This window comes from Triticum dicoccoides, chromosome 3B (assembly GCF_002162155.2).
Source record: "Triticum dicoccoides isolate Atlit2015 ecotype Zavitan chromosome 3B, WEW_v2.0, whole genome shotgun sequence".
Classification (NCBI taxonomy): domain Eukaryota; kingdom Viridiplantae; phylum Streptophyta; class Magnoliopsida; order Poales; family Poaceae; genus Triticum; species Triticum dicoccoides.
Window position 1 is genome coordinate 774,461,875 of NC_041385.1, and position 6,489 is coordinate 774,468,363.

The following is a 6,489-nucleotide window of genomic DNA, read 5'->3' on the forward strand; positions in this document are numbered from 1 at the left end:
GGACAAGAGTCCTAGGAGGGTAAGGCACCTCCTAGGTGCCTTGGGGGGGAGGGAAACCTCCCCTTGGCCGCCGGCCATAGGAGATTGGATCTCCTAGGCTGCGCACCACCCCCCCTTGGCACCCCTATATATAGTGGGGGAGAGGAGGGACTTCATACCTTGAGTCCTTGGCCTTTGGTTGCCTCCTTCTCCCTCCCCAACACCTCCTCCACCTCCATAGTGCTTAGCGAAGCTCTGCCGGAGTACTGCAGCTCCATCAACACCACGCCGTCGTGCTGCTGCTGGTGCCATCTCCCTCAACCTCTCCTCCCTCCCTTGCTGGATCAAGAAGAGGAGACGTGGCTGTTCCGTACGTGTGTTGAACGCGGAGGTGCCGTCCGTTCGGCGCTGGTCATCGGTGATTTGGATCACGTCGAGTACGACTACATCATCACCGTTCTTTTGAACGCTTCTGTGCGCAATCTACAAAGGTATGTAGATGCATCTGATCACTCGTTGCTAGATGAACTCCTAGATGATCTTGGTGAAACGAGTAGGAAAATTTTTGTTTTCTGCAACGTTCCCCAACAGGATATTATGTAGAAAACTCTTTAGGTAGGGGAGAGAATTTTCATGACATTGCCCATACAGCGGTGTTAGTATAAGTGATAAATAAAATTTAGCATCGTGCTTCAAATGTTCCTATTGAAAATCGGAGTACCATTGACATGCTTCGAGATAGCATTGACAGGGTCTTTAGGTGAAGATCCGACTTTAGAAACACGAAGGATCCATCAGGAATAACTTGTAGAATAAGTCTTACAATTTCCTCATGGATGAATGGATAACCTTGCTGAAAAGGAATCTATAATGATAGGTCCTCCAGCCGGGGGGGGGGGGTGCTAGGCATGACATCATGTTACCGGGTCATCAAAGGATCAACGTCATAACTCTTGGAAAGTTGTCCCAACCATCATATCTGACCGAGATTCAGATCCGATTGGTGTCATGATACCTCAGACTCAGGGGGTCCGAGAGGAAAAGGTGCGACACAAATCGACGAAATGACATTGCAAGATTCTCGAGAAATGAACTATGGGAGCGGGTTTCTGAAGCAATAGTTCATCATTAAACCAAGGAGAGGACAAGGAGGTGTCTGGTGAACTCAACGGCAATTCATCGAGAATTCCAAACGGATGGATTTCCACGATAATGTGAACAAGAAGATGACATTTGTCAGCTCAAATGGTATAATGATGTATGCTCGAGGAAAACATACACAATTAAACATTGGTTGAAAGGTGCACCCGAAATATGGGCTGGGTTGCACGACCAACGTCGGAATGGTGATTCAATAATCAATAGTCTAAGAATTTCACTTCAAAGCAAGAGGCTTGCTAGAAGTTTTGAATTCACACGTCATAGCTCAATTGTCGGTATTCCGGTTGAAAACAATACGGGGGCCAAGGAATGAACGAAGATGGCAAGAAGTATTATGATATCAAGAATTCTTAAGAGGTGGTGAAATTCTCACCACATTCTTGACAAAAAGAGATGGTAATACTTCCGAGGTAAGGAAGATCAACTGCTGGGTAGCAGGGATCTCAAGGTTTACACAAAACACGAACAAGTTGTGTTGAACGGAAGGCAATAAAGTGGTCGATGAGAACAGGAATCATCGAGGTGCAAGGATGGTATTACCCATCAAGAATTCAATTGAATTCCTGGAAGAGCTCATAAGGTTGATGATGATCACGACACAATTGTCGAGAGATTTCATGCAGATGTAATCAATCAGCGACGACATCAAGCCGAAGGAATGATGAAGCAAGAGGTTATTGGAACCACAGTTACGACACAAACTCGAAACCAAGCTTGTTGTTCAAGGCGAAATGATATGACGATGAGGATCGACATAAGGTTAGTTCATCGTCGAAAATTGGTGCTCCGAGAATAAGGACCAGGTAGCACAGTTAGAATCGTCATGACAATGATATAGCCAAACAGGCTAGGAATGGCGTGATCGGGTACAAACTCGTACTTATAGAAGCTTACTGAAGAGTTGTTGAACCGAAGAGCGGACTCAGTTCAGTTATCGGTGTCTTTGAGTGTTCAATAACTCAGAGCCCGCGAAAAATTGGAATCAGTGGGAAGGTAGCACTTGATGAAGAACTCATAAGGAGTTATGCAGTTCCATGATAATCTCGAGATACCAGGGGGGTAATACTCGACACAAGATCAAAGTAAAGGTGGGACTGGTGTATTGATCCATAGAAGACAATTGTTTTAACTTGTCCGAGAAATGAGATCAAAGAAGAACAATCATGGTCGGAACCACGGTTGCCAAAGGCCAGATCCTAGATATAAGATGAACTTATACCAAAGGAATAATTTATTTAAAAGAAGCTTTAATGATAAGATCTACATCGTGTCCATGGGCATGAACACAAGTTCAAGGTCGACTCCCACTTCTCCAATGCATAACCTTTCATTCACTTCTCACGTTCGATGAAGATGCAGTGTTGAAATTTTATCTGGTGAAGTACCAGAAGAGTATGACTCGTGAAAACTTTCGGGTTCACATGGTTTAGAGAAGGCATATGTTCAACCCATTGGGGCATCTTAGAATCATATACCAGAATCTTTAGAAGTAATTAACTCAAGCTCGAAGACAGAGCATGGTTAAGAGAGCAGAGGATACAATTTACCAAAGGCATTATGTATCAGAGGAAAGGCTCACAAGGTTATTGAATATGAAGGGCGTTGTCAAATAAAATCCAACAAAGGATCTGGTGGTCCACAAGGGATCTGACGTGAGCATCGGTACTCAACTAGAGGAAGAAGATTGCAAGGAGATCAGATTATAGAAACAACTGACTAACTCAATTGTCAAATGCAAAGGAATTATGATTTCCAAATCAAGGGATCAGAAGCAATGCTCTGATTAGGGATGGATAAGTTGAATAGCCTTATGGTACAATCAACGACAATTGGATTGGTCGAGAACCAATTCTAGTTAAAAGAATGGCAGCTCAGCCGGAAAAGTAACTTATAAGGATCAAAGATGATTGCGTGTATTCGCAAACATATTGAGTCAACAGACTCAAAAATGATAATGACAAGGAATGTCAATAAGACTACGAGAGTTATGGGATTAACCATAATGCAAGCAAGCAAGAATTTCAAGAGCCAAAGGCTCCAGAGGATTTTCGGAAGATCGAATATTATTTTGAAGACTTTTGTGAAACACAAGAACAACTGGGGATGAGCGGATACTCGGCAAGTGCGAGGATTTATTTGAAGGGGTATTCATGTGGCAAAGAACTGCTAGGCAGTAGGCACAAAGTATTCTCGGAATACCGAAGAGTATTTCAGGACATTTTGTAATAACAAAAGCAACTGGGGATGACAATATGAACGATAGGTGTAAGTAGTTATCCAGAGGGATTTATCGATGGAAGTGAATTGCGAAAGCGATGGCACATAGTCTCCAGAGCACATCATAGAGTATCTCGAAATCTTCTGGTGCAGCAGGCGGTTATCGGTAACAAGTGGCTCTTCGGGAGAAAGTACTTGCGAGAACCTAAAGTTAGTTTTGTTTTTAGCAAAATCATTTAACCCGAATAGAAGAGAGCTCAGAGTCCCAGAGTAAAGGTCGAGGAATAAAAGATCCTACTACCACCCAATGGCGACGTGTGCCCGTAAGACACACAGCCATGTTAGTAAAAGTTTTGCAATGTCTAGACTCGACTTCGGCCAAGGAGTTGGAAGGGGGATTCCTACAGGCAGTCGGCTCTGATACCAACTTGTGACGCCCCCGATTCAATCGTACACTAATCATGCACGCAAATGTGTACGATCAAGATCAGGGACTCACGGGAAGATATCACAACACAACTCTACAAATAAAATAAGTCATACAAGCATCATAATACAAGCCAGGGGCCTCGAGGGCTCGAATACAAGTGCTCGATCATAGACGAGTCAGCGGAAGCAACAATATCTGAGTACAGACATAAGTTAAACAAGTTGCCATAAGATGGCTAGCACAAACTGGGATACAGATCGAAAGAGGCGCAGGCCTCCTGCCTGGGATCCTCCTAACTACTCCTGGTCGTCGTCGTCAGCCTGCACGTAGTAGTAGGCACCTCCGGTGTAGTAGGGGTCATCGTCGACGGTGGCGTCTGGCTCCTGGACTCCAGCATCTGGTTGCGACAACCAGAAAGAAAGGAAAGGGGGAAAAGGGGGGAGAAAGCAACCGTGAGTACTCATCCAAAGTACTCGCAAGCAAGGAACTACACTACATATGCATGGGTATATGTGTAAAGGGCCATATCAGTGGACTGAACTGCAGAATGCCAGAATAAGAGGGGGATAGCTAGTCTTATCGAAGACTACGCTTCTGGTCACCTTCGTCTTGCAACAGGCAGAAGAGGGTAGGTCGAAGTCCTCCAAGTAGCATCTCCAAGTAACATCTCATAGCATAATCCTACCCGGCGGTCCCCTCCTCATATCCCTGAGGTAGAGCGACCACCGGTTGTATCTGGCACTTGGAAGGGGGTGTTTTATTAAGTATCCGGTTCTAGTTGTCATAAGGTCAAGGTACAACTCCAAGTCGTCCTGTTACCGAAGATCACGGCTATTCGAATAGATTAACTTCCCTGCAGGGGTGCACCACATAGCCCAACACGCTCGATCCCATTTGGCCGGACACACTTTCCTGGGTCATGCCCGGCCTCGAAAGATCAACACGTCGCAGCCCCACCTAGGCAAAACAGAGAGGCCAGCACGCCGGTCTAAACCTAAGCGCGCAGGGGTCTGGGCCCATCGCCCTGAGCACACCTGCACGTTGCGTGGGCGGCCGAAAGCAGACCTAGCCTAGTGGCGTTCCAGTCCAATTCGGCGCGCGCCGCTCCGTCGCTGACGTCTGAAGTGCTTCGGCTGATACCACGACGTCGGGATACCCATAACTACTCCCACGTAGATGGTTAGTGCGTATAGGCTCGTAGCCAGACTCAGATCAAATACCAAGATCTCGTTAAGCGTGTTAAGTATCCGCGAACGTCGAACAGGGCCAGGCCCACCCGTCTCCTAGGTGGTCTCAACCTGCCCTGTCGCTCCGCCACAAAGTAACAGTCGAGGGCCGTCGGGAACCCAGGCCCACCTCTACCGGGATGGAGCCACCTGTCCTTTCAGCCCCCTTGTCAGAATCACTTGCGGGTACTCAATGAGCTGACCCGACTTTAGTCACCATCTGTATAGTATGTATGTATGTATAGTATATACCCGTGATCACCTCCCAAGTGATCACGGCCCGATAGTATAGCAAGGCAGACTGACAAGAATGTAGGGCCAATGATGATAAACTAGCATCCTATACTAAGCATTTAGGATTGCAGGTAAGGTATCAACAGATGTAGCGACAATGTCAGGCTATGCATCAGAATAGGATTAACGAAAGCAGTAACATGCTACACTACTCTAATGCAAGCAGTATAGAGGAGAATAGGCGATATCTGGTGATCAAGGGGGGGGGCTTGCCTGGTTGCTCTGGCAAGAGAGAGGGGTCGTCAACTCCGTAGTCCAACTGGGCAGCAGCAGCGGCGGTCTCGTAGTCTACCGGAGAGAAGAGGGGGAAGAAACAATGAATACCATGCAAACAAATGCATATCGATGCATGACATGACAAGTAACGATGCTAGGTGTGCCCAATCGCGGTAGTAGGTGATACCGACGAAAGGGGGAAACATCCGGGAAAGTATTCCCGGTGTTTCGCGTTTTCGGACTGATGAACCGGAGGGGAAAAGTTGCGAGTTCGATAGGTTAGGGGTGTGTGGCGGACGAACGGACTGCGTATCCAGAATCGTCTCGTCGTTCTGAGCAACTTTCATGTAGAAAGTATTTTAATCCGAGTTACGGATTAAAAGATATGATTTTCTAAAGATTATATTAATTTCCGGAATTTAATTAATTAATTATTTAATTCGAAAATGGATTTATGACGTCAGCATGATGTCATGCTGACGTCAGCAGTCAGCGTTGACCGTTGACCTGGTCAACCTGTCATGTGGGTCCCGTGGGTCCCACCTGTCATACACTGTTAGGTTTATTTAGGGTTTAGATTAATCCTAATTATAGTTTAATTAAAATTAACTAGTTAATTCAATTAATTAAACCGAATTAATTAACTTAATTAATTACTTAATTAATTAATTAATTAATAATTAATTTTATTAAATCATTTTTATTTCTATTAATTATATTTATTTTATTATATTATATATATATTATTATTTTTTTATTCCTACTTCTTTTCTTTTTTTTTAAAGAAAAACGTTTTGGGGCGGGGCCCTGTGGTCAGTGGCCCGGGGGAGCTTGCGGGTCGGGCGCGCCCGACTGGGCGTTCGCCCAAATCGGCGGGCGAGGAGGGAAAAGGGCCGGCCAGCTCCGGCGAGCGGCGGGAACGGCCAGCAGGGGGCTCGGCGGCAGCGGACGGCGCCGGCGTGGGCG